Consider the following 15,443-nt stretch of genomic DNA (forward strand, 5'->3'; position numbering starts at 1 on the left):
GCTGATACCCTATATGTGGGGGTACAACCCTGTTTGGGCGCATGGCAGAGCTTGGAAGGGAAGGAGCACCATTTGACTTTTTCAAACCAGAATTGGCTGGAATTGAGATCAGACGCCATGTTGCATTTGGAGAGCACCTGATGTGCCCAAACAGTGGAAACCCCCAATTCTAACTCCAACCCTAACCCCAACATACCCCTAACCCTAAGCTCAGCCCTAACCCTAACCATAGCCCTAATGGGAAAATGGAAATAAATACATTTTTTTTATTTTATTATTTTTCCCTAACTAAGGGGGTGATAACGGGGGGTTTGATTTACTATTTATGGCGGGTTTTTATGTTTGGCAGCTGTCACACGCTAAAAGACGCTTTTTATTGTAAAAATAGTTTTTGTATCACCACATATTGAGAGCTATAATTTTTCCATATTTTGACCGACCGAGTCATGTGAGGTCTTATTTTTGCGGGACGAGTTGACGCTTTTATTAGTATCATGTTCGGGCACGTGAACGCCGCTATAGACGCTGGCTATGGAGCACGTGCACTGAGGCGTGCCGAGTCCCTGGTAAGGACTGATGCCTGACTCAACCTCTGTCCTACCTACACCTAAGCCTGGGCGCTAGCAGGCTAGGCTGCACAACACATGCATACCAAGGGTAGGGGTTTCTTAATGAGTCATTCATCAGAGACATTCATGCGTGCATACTTCACTCACTCCACATAGTCTGTAAATACAATCCTATCCTAGCGCATGGCTGAGCGGCCATGCAAACCTTTTATAGCCGCGAGCGTCCGGGACATTCCTGGCTTCTTGGATGGGCCAATCCGAACAGGAGCAGGACCTGAGCACGTGACCTTCGATCTCCAATGGAAGATCACTCCACGGGCATGCTCAGTGGCCCGACATGGGGACTTAGTCCCTGGAGAATCTCGCTGCTGAGCAGCATGTATTGTCATAGCTGTGCCAGAGGTGACAGCAAAAAGCAAACCAATGGAGCTGGTCTGGGCAGAGCGTCTAGACCGATGAGTTTGCTGAGCAACTTCCTCTGCGGCTGGAGAGGAATGGGAGACCGCTGGAAGTAAGGCTCAGGATTCTCGCTGTGTAGCGACAGAAATCCAACACCTAACACAGACTGAATGAGCGTCTGAGGGTGACTCCAGAAATATATGCTGAGTTTCAAGTTTGCCCAACACTGTATACAGGTGTACGCTTGTGTTACATTACCCATTTACAGCTTTTCATATTCTTGTGTACTCCATACTGGGCCTGAGAGCGTTTGTGTCTGCCTCCTGAAGTGTATACAGAGATTCAAAATGTTTACACTATACTATATATACCTTGTATCTGGTGATCCTGTACCCTTTTTATTTTATTGGGTAATCCATACTGAGCCTGTGAGCATCTGTGTATGACTCATGAAATATATACGGAGATTTACTGTTATTCCTAGACTATATAGAGCTATATGCTTCTGATACAGTACCATATATCTGCTGGTATTTTCGGTCAATTTTCTAAAACATGAGGAAGTATGGTGGAAGAGGATGCGGACGTGGGCATTGGGGGCCACCTGGTACTGATGGTGGTGGTGCATTTGCTGGTAGTGTCAAAAACACAATAGCAGCTAAGGCAGGAGGTGTTGAGCCTGCATCATGGTGATGCACTGGAAGGCCTGGAAGGCTCTGTTTTATGGGAGTAGGTAGACTGCTTTTAAAGCCGGAGCATCAGGAACTGTTTTTGGCTTAGATTGCTGAAACAGCCTTCAGCTCTATCGCCTCCTCTTCTTAAGTTTAAAAAATGCAAGCCTGAGTTCAGGCTTCTGGTCAGGAGCAACCACTTTCCTTGTGTCCTTCACCCACACCAAAAGTGAAGGATGCGGCAGCACACACTTCAGATTACTCCATGGAGCTCTTTTCACATACCATGCCTGGGTTAATTAAAAATGGGGCCCATCATATACTGGAGCATTCAAAATGGGGGACATCTGACACTGGAGCATCATCCATGAGGCCCATCATATACTGGAGCATTCTAAATGGGGCAGATTAGACACTGGAGCAGCATCTATGAGGCCCATCATATACTGGAGCATTCCAAATGGGGCAGATCAGACACTGGAGAAGCATCTATGGGGCACATGATACACTGGAGAATTAGAAATGGGGCCCATTAAATATGGAGCATTATTAGGACCCATAAGATACTGGAGCATCATCCATGAGGTCCATCATATACTGGAGCATTCCAAATGGGGGACATCAGACACTGGAGCAGCATTTAGGCTGAGTTCACACGTGGCGTTTTTTCGCATTTCCGCGGCGGTTTTAACCGAGCGATTTTGCCGCGAAAACGCGAAAAATAAGCATCCCATGCATTCCTATGGGATTCCGCAATGCTGAGCTAATGCTGCGGTTTTTACCGCGGCGGAATCGCTTCGCGGTAAAAGCCGCAGCATGCTCATTAATTTTCGGAATCGCAGCGATCCCGCACCCATAGGAATGCATTGTTCCGCTTACTTCCCGCATGTGGCTGTGCACACCATGCGGAAAGTAAGCAGAACATTTGCGGATGGTACCCACGGTCCGGAGGAGAGGAGACTGTCCTCCGGGCTTTGGGTACCATATCCCTGTGAAAAATAGAATTTAAAAATAAAAAATATTGTTATTCTCACCTTCCGAAGTCCCGCGCAGTCTTCCCGCTTCTCTTCACGCTCTCGTTCCCAGTAGTCCTTTGCGAAAATGCCCGCGATGGCGTCTGTTCTCGCGGGATCGCGAAGTCTCGCGGTCATTCGCGCGACGTCATCGCGAATGACCGCGAGACGTCGCGATCCCGCGAGAACGGACGTCATCGCGGGCATTTTCGCAAAGGATTACTGGGAACGGCTGCGCGGGACGTCGGAGGGTGAGAATAACACCATTTTTTATTTTTTTTACATTCTATCTTTTACTACTGATGCTGCATAGGCGGCCTCAGTAGTAAAAAGTTGGTCACACTTGTCAAACACTATGTTTGACGAGTGTGACCAACCTGTCAATCAGTTCTCCAAGCGATGCTACAGATCGCTTGGAAAACGCTAGCATTTTGCAAGCTAAATACGCTTGCAAAATGCTAGTTTTTCCGCGGGAAAATCGCGGGAATTTAAAATGCGATTTTCCCGCGGACTGGAATTCCGGAATTCTCGCGGTAATTTCCGCGAGAGTTCCGGTACGTGTGCACTTAGCCTTACAGGGCCCATTATACACTGGAGCATTAGAAATGGTGCACATTATATATAGAGCATTATTTGGGCCCATAAGACACTGGAGCATCATCCATGGGGCCCATCATATACTGGAGCATTCTAAATGGGGCAGATCAGACACTGGAGCAGCATCTATGGGGCACATTATACACTGGAGCATTAGAAATGGGGCCCATTCTATATGGAGCATTATTTGGGCCCATAACACACTGGAGCATCATCCATGGGGACCATCATATACTGTAGCATTATGTGGAGCTCATCATATACTGTATGGAACATTATATGTGACCAATTATTCTGTATGGAGAAATATATGGGGCTCATTATTCTGTATGGCGCACAATGTGGTGGCCCTAATACTGTATGGAGTAATATACTGTCCTTTTTTTGAGCTATTGTAGAATTTAAAATAGATCAGTCATGTCATGTAAGCAGTGAAGTATTTGTCATTGTACTATACCTATATTTCTGTGCCGTATCGGAGCATCATGAATTGTGGTATGTAGAGTTGAGCGACTTTTGGTTTTTTAGGGTCGCGTTTCGTTTCGTGAAACCCGACTTTTCCAAAAGTCGGGTCGAGCAAGATCGTCCGATTATAGGGAAAAGTCGGGGTCGTCCCGAAACACGAAACCCAATGTAAGTCAATGGGGAATAAAAGTCGGCAGTGAGAGGAGGACAGGAAACACACCTACAGTGCCCATTTGAATGCCAAAAGCATCAATTCTTCTTACTTAAGCTTGTCAACCTTAATTAACTTCATAATACAAGTTACGCACTGAAAAATGGGGGTTATTTGGCTAAAGTTGTGGGGGGGGAGGGCTGGCTGCAGGTTTTCATGTGCCCTGGGCGAAAGAGCGCCCCTTTAACACATACCACAACTCATCATGCTCCGATACGGCAGATAAATAGCGGTATAGTACAATGAAAAATACCTCACTTTTTACATCTCATGACGAGGCCCATCTATTTCTCCATACAGAATCATTGGTCCCATATAATGTTTGAAACAGTATATGATGAGCTCCACATAATGCTACAGTATATGTTGGTCCCCATGGATGAATCTCCACTGTCTTATGGGCGCAAATAATGCTCCATACATAATGGGCCCCATTTCTAATGCTCTAGTGTATAATGGGCCCTGTAAATGCTGCTCCAGTGTCTGATGTCCACCTTTGGAATGTTCCAGTGTATGGTGGGCCCCATCTATCATTCTCCAGAGTATAGTGCTCCCCAAAAATTGCTGTCCCAACATTGAAAACAATCAAATAAGTCTCCTCGCTAGGGAATCCCTGTACTTGTCTGGACAGGTGCTGTAGCTTGCTTAACAGCTCGCCAGCCGTTCCCACGCCCAGTATGGATTGCACGTGATTGCACAAAGGTTAGAAAGGGTACCGTATCCCTGGATAACATGTATGGATAGCGTACACATTCAAAATATATGTCTCAGGAGGCAGGCTCAGACGGTGTTAGGCCCAGTATGGATTGCACGAGATTGCACAAAGGTTAGAAAGGGTACCGTATCCCTGGATAACATGTATGGATAGCGTACACATTCAAAATATATGTCTCAGGAGGAAGGCTCAGACGGTGTTAGGCCCAGTATGGATTGCACGTGATTGCACAAAGGTTAGAAAGGGTACCGTATCCCTGGATAACATGTATGGATAGCGTACACATTCAAAATATATGTCTATACAGCATGAGGCAGGCTCAGACGGTGTTAGGCCCAGTATGGATTGCACGTGATTGCACAAAGGTTAGAAAGGGTACCATATCCCTGGATAACATGTATGGATAGCGTACACATTCAAAATATATGTCTATACAGCATGAGGCAGGCTCAGACGGTGTTAGACCCAGTATGGATTGCACGTGATTGCACAAAGGTTAGAAAGGGTACCGTATCCCTGGATAACATGTATGGATAGCGTACACATTCAAAATATATGTCTCAGGAGGCAGGCTCAGACGGTGTTAGGCCCAGTATGGATTGCACGTGATTGCACAAAGGTTAGAAAGGGTACCGTATCCCTGGATAACATGTATGGATAGCGTACACATTCAAAATATATGTCTATACAGCATGAGGCAGGCTCAGACGGTGTTAGGCCCAGTATGGATTGCACGTGATTGCACAAAGGTTAGAAAGGGTACCGTATCCCTGGATAACATGTATGGATAGCGTACACATTCAAAATATATGTCTCAGGAGGAAGGCTCAGACGGTGTTAGGCCCAGTATGGATTGCACGTGATTGCACAAAGGTTAGAAAGGGTACCGTATCCCTGGATAACATGTATGGATAGCGTACACATTCAAAATATATGTCTATACAGCATGAGGCAGGCTCAGACGGTGTTAGGCCCAGTATGGATTGCACGTGATTGCACAAAGGTTAGAAAGGGTACCATATCCCTGGATAACATGTATGGATAGCGTACACATTCAAAATATATGTCTATACAGCATGAGGCAGGCTCAGACGGTGTTAGACCCAGTATGGATTGCACGTGATTGCACAAAGGTTAGAAAGGGTACCGTATCCCTGGATAACATGTATGGATAGCGTACACATTCAAAATATATGTCTCAGGAGGCAGGCTCAGACGGTGTTAGGCCCAGTATGGATTGCACGTGATTGCACAAAGGTTAGAAAGGGTACCGTATCCCTGGATAACATGTATGGATAGCGTACACATTCAAAATATATGTCTATACAGCATGAGGCAGGCTCAGACGGTGTTAGGCCCAGTATGGATTGCACGTGATTGCACAAAGGTTAGAAAGGGTACCGTATCCCTGGATAACATGTATGGATAGCGTACACATTCAAAATATATGTCTATACAGCATGAGGCAGGCTCAGACGGTGTTAGGCCCAGTATGGATTGCACGTGATTGCACAAAGGTTAGAAAGGGTACCGTATCCCTGGATAACATGTATGGATAGCGTACACATTCAAAATATATGTCTATACAGCATGAGGCAGGCTCAGACGGTGTTAGGCCCAGTATGGATTGCACGTGATTGCACAAAGGTTAGAAAGGGTACCGTATCCCTGGATAACATGTATGGATAGCGTACACATTCAAAATATATGTCTCAGGAGGCAGGCTCAGACGGTGTTAGGCCCAGTATGGATTGCACGTGATTGCACAAAGGTTAGAAAGGGTACCGTATCCCCAGATAACATGTATGGATAGCGTACACATTCAAAATATATGTCTATACAGCATGAGGCAGGCTCAGACGGTGTTAGGCCCAGTATGGATTGCACGTGATTGCACAAAGGTTAGAAAGGGTACCGTATCCCTGGATAACATGTATGGATAGCGTACACATTCAAAATATATGTCTCAGGAGGCAGGCTCAGACGGTGTTATGCCCAGTATGGATTTGACAGCCCAGATTACACAGCGGAGGAGCAGGGAGAGGTAAAGATTGCAAATGCTGGGGCCCTGCCCAAGCAAGGGGGGCCCACTCGTGGGCGTCGGTACTGGCACTGGGCCCCTCATAGTACAGCGGTGTGTCTGACGGCGGGTGTGCACCACCACCGTCAGAGACACTTGATTGCACTATGAGGGACCCTGTGCCAGTGCCCGCGCCCAAGAGTCGGCCTACCCACCTGTCCAGGGCAACGGCACTCGGTGTCGTGCGCTATGTGTTGACCCCGGCCATGGGGGGGAGGCAGCACAGTTAGGGAGTTTTAGAAAGTGGCATATGTTGATGTTGGACATTCAGCTGATGCAAAAGGCGAAATAAGTGAAGTACCAGGAAGAGGTGGACCAAAGCAAGCCATTTTTCTGTCACCCTATGTGTCATCAGGGGAAGGTGGGACAAAATCCTTGGAAACCCATGCGTGGTTCATTTTAATGAAGGTTAGATCATCCACATTTTGGGTTGACAGACGGGTCCTTTTTTCTGTCAGGATTGATCCAGCTGCACTGAAGACTCTTTCCAATAGCACACTTGCAGCTGGGCAAGCGAGCTCCTGTAAGGCACATTGGGCCAATTCAGGCCAGGTGTCCAGTTTAGCGGCCCAATAGTCTAAGGGGAATGACCTGTGTGGGAGAACATCGATATGGGAGGAAAAGTAGTTTGTAACCATAGTTGACAACTGCTGTCTCCTGTCACTTTCCATCGATGCAGTATTACCAGTTGTGTGAGCGGTATTTGAAAAATCAGTCCACAACATTGTCATGAAACCCCTGTCTCCAACGCCACTTCTGCTGTGTGCACCACGAACACCTCTGCCAAGCTGCCCCCGGCCCGTACGGCTCGTGTGAGAACCATCACCGCTGCTGTGTGCTGGGAATGCCTCAAGCAACCGATTTACCAGAGTTGCTTGTTTATTAGCCAATATTAGGTCAAGGTTCTCCTGTGGCATGATGTTTTGTAACTTGCCTTTATAGCGTGGATCCAGGATGCTGGCCAACCAGTAGTCATCATCATTCATCATTTTGGCAATGCGGGGGTCCCTTTTTAGGATCCGCAAGGCATAATCTGACATGTGGGCCAATGTTCCCGGTGTCAATGATGCACTGCGAGTGCTGGGTGGAGGAGCACTTTCTGGCAAATCCACATCCCTCCAGTCACGCACAAACCCTGTACCAGACCTTGCCACGCCAACATTTTCACTTGCCCCACGAGATGCATCCTCCTCCCCTAAGTAATCATCCCCATCCTCCTCCTCCTCCTCCTCTTCTTCCTCCACCTCGTCCAGGAGAGGTCCCTGAGCAGACAATGGCTGAATGTCATCAAGGATTCCCTCCTCCTCTTCCTCCTCATCAACATTGGCTGCAGACGCCTGCTCCTTAAGGTGCGTCAAAGTTTGCATGAGCAGACGCATAAGTGGGATGCTCATGCTTAGGATGGCGTCGTCTGCGCTTACCAGCCGTGTGCATTCCTCAAAACACTGAAGGACTTTACATAGGTCTTTCAGCTTCGACCACTGCACGCCTGTCAACTCCATGTCTGCTCTCAAAGTGCCTGGCCGTGTATCCTCCCACAAATGCATTATGGCCTGCCTCTGCTCGCACAGCCGCTCCACCATGTGCAGGGTGGAGTTCCACCTTGTTGCAATGTCGATAATGAGGCGGTGGTTGGGAAGGTGGAGCAATCGCTGCAGCTTCTGCATACGAACGGAGTGTACAGGCGACCGGCGGATGTGCGCGCACAGTCTTCGCACCTTCTGGAGCAGGGCTGTTAACTCCGGATAATTTTTGAGGAAGCACTGCACCACCAGGTTCAAGGTGTGAGCCAAGCAAGGTATGTGGCTGAGTTTTGAAAGGGCTATGGCTGCCACAAAATTACGGCCGTTATCACTAACTACCTTGCCTGCCTCAAGATGTACACTGCCCAGCCATGACTCAGTTTGTCGCTTCAAGTACTCGGCCAGCACCTCGGCGGTGTGTCTGTCGCCCAAACACATCATCTGCAACACAGCCTGCTGACGCTTTCCACTAGCTGCTCGATAGGGGGACACATCGTGTGCAACAGTGGCAGCTGCAGATGGAGTGCTCGCACGACTGCGCTCTGTGGACGAGCTTTCGCTTCTGGAGGAGGAGGAGGAGGAGGAGGGTGGAACACCTACAGCCAACTGTTTCCTATACCGTGGGCTAGGCAGCACTGTCTCACCACCGCTGTCCCCTGTGGACCCTGCATCCACCACATTAACCCAGTGCGCAGTGATGGACACGTAACGGCCCTGGCCATGCCGACTGGACCATGCATCAGTTGTGAGGTGCACCTTTCCGCTCACTGACTGCTTGAGTGCATGGACAATGCGGTCTTTCACATGATGGTGGAGGGCTGGGATGGCTTTGCGAGAGAAGAAGTGGCAACTGGGTAGGTCATAGCGTGGTACTGCATTAGCCATGAGTTCGCGGAAAGCTGTGCTTTCCACCAACCGAAAGGGCATCATCTCAAACGAGATTAGTTTGGCAATGTGGGCGTTCAAACCCAGTGTACGCGGATGAGAGACTGAGTACTTTTTTGACCTACTCATAGTGTCTGGGAGGGTGAGCTGGACTTGAGAGCTGCATATGGTGGAAGTAGCAGTGGACAGGGCGGACTGAGAGAGGGTAGATGATGGTGATGGAGTTGGTGTTCTTTCTGATGGCCTAGAATCAGTCTTTCGTTGATATAACAGTGGGATTCCCTGACTGCTGTGGTCTTGCAACGACACCTCAACATTTGCTGCTGTGCTAACCGGTGGGCTTACAGTGGGGGAAACAATGTAGCGTTGCTGACTACCTTCGTTGTGATCAGTTGCACATGTGGCACTTGAGGTTTGGTGTTGTGTCCACGCTTGCAAGTGCATGCTGGTTAAATGTCTAAGCATGCAACTGGTATTCAAATTTTTCAGATTTTTCCCTCGGCTAAAGGTCTTTGCGCACTTCTTACAGATAACCTTGGCCTGATCATGAGGATTTTGTTCAAAAAAGTGCCACACTGCACTCTTCCTACTTTGGCAGACATTTTGCGGCCTAGCACGCTGTGATCTTTTGACCCTCTGGACAAGCTGTCCAGCAACTCTTTTGATGTTTGGAACCTGTCTTTGGAGTGCTCCGGGCCTGCCAGATAACAGCTGTTGCGATGTCGATGTCTGCTGTGGATGCTCCTCATCTGAGCTATTGGAAGCAGCACCCTCTTCCCCCAATGGATGCCAATCTGGGTCAACAACTGGGTCATCCATCACCTCCTCTTCTATGTCATGTGCACCTTCCTCTGTGTCACCGTGTATGGTGGTATAGTGTGCGGGAAGGGGCACCTGAGTCTCATCAGGGTCAGAATCTGGCTCTGTACACTGCGAGGACAATGTAGTGCTCTGAGTGAATGTACCAGCAGAATCATCCATCAGCGGCTGTGCATCAGTGCACTCCATGTCAGATTCATCTTGGCCTGGGTAATTCACCATTTCACTTGATAATCCAGGCATGGTATGTGAAAACAGCTCCATGGAGTAATCAGTAGTATGGCCTGCGTCATCCTTCAATCTTGGTTGGGGTGAAGGACACAAGGAAAGGTGTGGTTCATGAACATGAGCCTCCAATGACGACTCAGTGCTTTTACTTTTTACAACTGAAGAAGAGGAGGCGATAGAGCTGGAGGCTGAGTCAGCAATGTAAGACAAAACTTTTTCCTGATGCTCTGGCTTTAAAAGCGGTTTGCCAACTCCTAGAAAACTAAGCGTTCGAGGCCTTATGTAGCCAGACGATGACGCCGGGTTCAGCACCTCCTGCATTCGGTCCTATTTTGCTCTTGCCACTACCATCAGATCCACCACCAACACCATCATTACCAGCTGCCAACCCCCGCCCAATTCCACGGCCTCTTCCACCAGCCTTCCTCATTTTTGGTAGAAATGTAGACAAAATCCAACAAACTATATAGTAATGTAAAACAAGGTACAAGGTGTCTATACAGGACAGGGGAGGGAGATTTAGAATTTCTGCACACACTTGTGGACAGTGGACACTTTTGGATTGTGTGAGGCCCACTGATATCTGAGCGCTATGTGACAGGCTCGATGGCACAGCTGTGACCAAAGTGATGAGAGGATAAGGGAGATTTTGAATCTCTGCGCACACTTTTGGACACTGGACACTTGTGGATTGCGTGAGGCCCACTGATATCTGAGCGCTATGTGACAGGCTCGATGGCACAGCTGCCTGTGACAAAAGTGACGAGAGGATAATGGAGATTTTGAATCTCTGCTCACACTTTTGGACACTGGACACTTGTGGATTGTGTGAGGCCCACTGATATCTGAGCGCTATGTGACAGGCTCGATGGCACAGCTGCCTGTGACAAAAGTGACGAGAGGATAATGGAGATTTTGAATCTCTGCGCACACTTTTGGACACTGGACACTTGTGGATTGTGTGAGGCCCACTGATATCTGAGCGCTATGTGACAGGCTCGATGGCATAGCTGCCTGTGACAAAAGTGACGAGAGGATAATGGAGATTTTGAATCTCTGCGCACACTTTTGGACACTGGACACTTGTGGATTGTGTGAGGCCCACTGATATCTGAGCGCTATGTGACAGGCTTGATGGCACAGCTGCCTGTGACAAAAGTGACGAGAGGATAATGGAGATTTTGAATCTCTGCGCACACTTTTGGACACTGGACACTTGTGGATTGTGTGAGGCCCACTGATATCTGAGCGCTATGTGACAGGCTCGATGGCACAGCTGCCTGTGACAAAACTGACGAGAGGATAATGGAGATTTTGAATCTCTGCGCACACTTTTGGACACTGGACACTTGTGGATTGTGTGAGGCCCACTGATATCTGAGCGCTATGTGACAGGCTCGATGGCACAGCTGCCTGTGACAAAAGTGACGAGAGGATAATGGAGATTTTGAATCTCTGCGCACACTTTTGGACACTGGACACTTGTGGATTGCGTGAGGCCCACTGATATCTGAGCGCTATGTGACAGGCTCGATGGCACAGCTGCCTGTGACAAAAGTGACGAGAGGATAATGGAGATTTTGAATCTCTGCGCACACTTTTGGACACTGGACACTTGTGGATTGTGTGAGGCCCACTGATATCTGAGCGCTATGTGACAGGCTCGATGGCACAGCTGCCTGTGACAAAAGTGACAAGAGGATAATGGAGATTTTGAATCTCTGCGCACACTTTTAGACACTGGACACTTGTGGATTGTGTGAGGCCCACTGATATCTGAGCGCTATGTGACAGGCTCGATGGCACAGCTGCCTGTGACAAAAGTGACGAGAGGATAATGGAGATTTTGAATCTCTGCGCACACTTTTGGACACTGGACACTTGTGGATTGTGTGAGGCCCACTGATATCTGAGCGCTATGTGACAGGCTCGATGGCACAGCTGCCTGTGACAAAAGTGACGAGAGGATAATGGAGATTTTGAATCTCTGCGCACACTTTTGGACACTGGACACTTGTGGATTGTGTGAGGCCCACTGATATCTGAGCGCTATGTGACAGGCTCGATGGCACAGCTGCCTGTGACAAAAGTGATGAGAGGATAATGGAGATTTTGAATCTCTGCGCACACTTTTGGACACTGGACACTTGTGGATTGTGTGAGGCCCACTGATATCTGAGCGCTATGTGACAGGCTCGATGGCACAGCTGCCTGTGACAAAAGTGACGAGAGGATAATGGAGATTTTGAATCTCTGCGCACACTTTTGGACACTGGACACTTGTGGATTGTGTGAGGCCCACTGATATCTGAGCGCTATGTGACAGGCTCGATGGCACAGCTGCCTGTGACAAAAGTGACGAGAGGATAATGGAGATTTTGAATCTCTGCGCACACTTTTGGACACTGGACACTTGTGGATTGTGTGAGGCCCACTGATATCTGAGCGCTATGTGACAGCCTTGATGGCACAGCTGCCTGTGACAAAAGTGACGAGAGGATAATGGAGATTTTGAATCTCTGCGCACACTTTTGGACACTGGACACTTGTGGATTGTGTGAGGCCCACTGATATCTGAGCGCTATGTGACAGGCTCGATGGCACAGCTGCCTGTGACAAAAGTGACGAGAGGATAATGGAGATTTTGAATCTCTGCGCACACTTTTGGACACTGGACACTTGTGGATTGTGTGAGGCCCACTGATATCTGAGCGCTATGTGACAGGCTCGATGGCACAGCTGCCTGTGACAAAAGTGACGAGAGGATAATGGAGATTTTGAATCTCTGCGCACACTTTTGGACACTGGACACTTGTGGATTGTGTGAGGCCCACTGATATCTGAGCGCTATGTGACAGGCTCGATGGCACAGCTGCCTGTGACAAAAGTGACGAGAGGATAATGGAGATTTTGAATCTCTGCGCACACTTTTGGACACTGGACACTTGTGGATTGTGTGAGGCCCACTGATATCTGAGCGCTATGTGACAGGCTCGATGGCACAGCTGCCTGTGACAAAAGTGACGAGAGGATAATGGAGATTTTGAATCTCTGCGCACACTTTTGGACACTGGACACTTGTGGATTGTGTGAGGCCCACTGATATCTGAGCGCTATGTGACAGGCTCGATGGCACAGCTGCCTGTGACAAAAGTGACGAGAGGATAATGGAGATTTTGAATCTCTGCGCACACTTTTGGACACTGGACACTTGTGGATTGTGTGAGGCCCACTGATATCTGAGCGCTATGTGACAGGCTCGATGTCACAGCTGCCTGTGACAAAAGTGACGAGAGGATAATGGAGATTTTGAATCTCTGCGCACACTTTTGGACACTGGACACTTGTGGATTGTGTGAGGCCCACTGATATCTGAGCGCTATGTGACAGGCTCGATGGCACAGCTGCCTGTGACAAAAGTGACGAAAGGATAATGGAGATTTTGAATCTCTGCGCACACTTTTAGACACTGGACACTTGTGGATTGTGTGAGGCCCACTGATATCTGAGCGCTATGTGACAGGCTTGATGGCACAGCTGCCTGTGACAAAAGTGACGAGAGGATAATGGAGATTTTGAATCTCTGCGCACACTTTTGGACACTGGACACTTGTGGATTGTGTGAGGCCCACTGATATCTGAGCGCTATGTGACAGGCTCGATGGCACAGCTGCCTGTGACAAAAGTGACGAGAGGATAATGGAGATTTTGAATCTCTGCGCACACTTTTGGACACTTGTGGGTTGTGTGAGGCCCACTGATATCTGAGCGCTATGTGACATGACAGACTCGATGGCACAGCTGCCTGTGACAAAAGTGACGAGAGGATAATGGAGATTTTGAATCTCTGCGCACACTTTTGGACACTGGACACTTGTGGATTGTGTGAGGCCCACTGATATCTGAGCGCTATGTGACAGGCTCGATGGCACAGCTGCCTGTGACAAAAGTGACGAGAGGATAATGGAGATTTTGAATCTCTGCGCACACTTTTGGACACTGGACACTTGTGGATTGTGTGAGGCCCACTGATATCTGAGCGCTATGTGACAGGCTCGATGGCACAGCTGTGACAAAAGTGACTAGAGGATAAGGGAGATTGGATTGCTTTTAAAAAAGCAGTTTGCGGAGCAGTGGGTAAACAGCAATGCCGGCGTGTCAGGAAGCCTTAAAAGGCAGCCCAACAACCAACACCACTGATACACCACTATATAGCCTCCCCTTGCACTGCACACACAGTGACTTGTGTGTTGTGCAGGCCAAATCGCTAGCAGCAGAAGCAGTTTTTTTTGTCTTCTTCCCTGCCTAACGCTCTCCCTACAAAATCAGCAGCAACCTCTCCCTATACTAAGATCGGCAGAAGTAAGATGGCGGTCGGCGTGCACGCCCTTTTATACCCCCTGTGATGCCCACCAAAGCAAGCCAATCACTTGCATGCCCTTCTGAAAGATGGTGGTGACCCGTGCCCAGGTCATCACGTTGCCCACAGTGTCCGTGGATCCTGATTGGCTGAAAAAGAGCGCAAAACAAACTTTTGAAACGCGACTTTTTCGCGTAAGTCGCCGACCTCGTGGCCGACCTCATCCTAGGGTCGGGTTTCGTTTCATGAAACCCGACTTTGCCAAAAGTCGGCGACTTTTGAATTTTTTTGACCCGTTTCGCTCAACTCTAGTGGTATGTGTTAAAGGGGACCACTGACACTCTTTGGCCCAGGGCACATGAAAACCTGGAGCCAGCCCTACCACCCCACAACTTTATCCAAATAACCCCCAGTTTTCAGTGCGTAGCTATTATTATAAAGTAAATTAAGGTTGACAAGCTTCAGTAACAAGAATTGATGTTTTTGGCATTGAAATGGGCACTGTAGGTGTGTTTACTGTCCTCCACTCCATGCCGACTTTGCTTCCCCATTGACTTGCTTTGGGTTTCGTGTTTCGGTCGGACCCCCGACTTTTCCCTATAGTCGGCCGATTTTGTTCGATCCGACTTTTGAGAATGTCGGGTTTAATGAAAGCCGACTCGACCCTAAAAAAGGCAAAGTCTCTCATCTCTAGTAATCAGTTAAAAAAAAAACACATAACAACAGATATACAGGATGATATATAAACCAGGTTCTTTATAACCCCCCAAAGAAACTATTGCGAAACGCGTGTCGGGGTTCTTTACACTTTGCCTCCTGAATCTGTACATATATAATGGTATGGGTATAGGTTTGTGTGTATTTTGCACATCATTGCGATTTTTGCACATTTTTGGGACACTTTCTGG

The sequence above is a fragment of the Dendrobates tinctorius genome, unplaced genomic scaffold (genome assembly GCF_039654945.1).
Source record: "Dendrobates tinctorius isolate UK_male_01 unplaced genomic scaffold, ASM3965494v1 ptg000021l, whole genome shotgun sequence".
NCBI classification, from domain to species: Eukaryota; Metazoa; Chordata; class Amphibia; order Anura; family Dendrobatidae; genus Dendrobates; species Dendrobates tinctorius.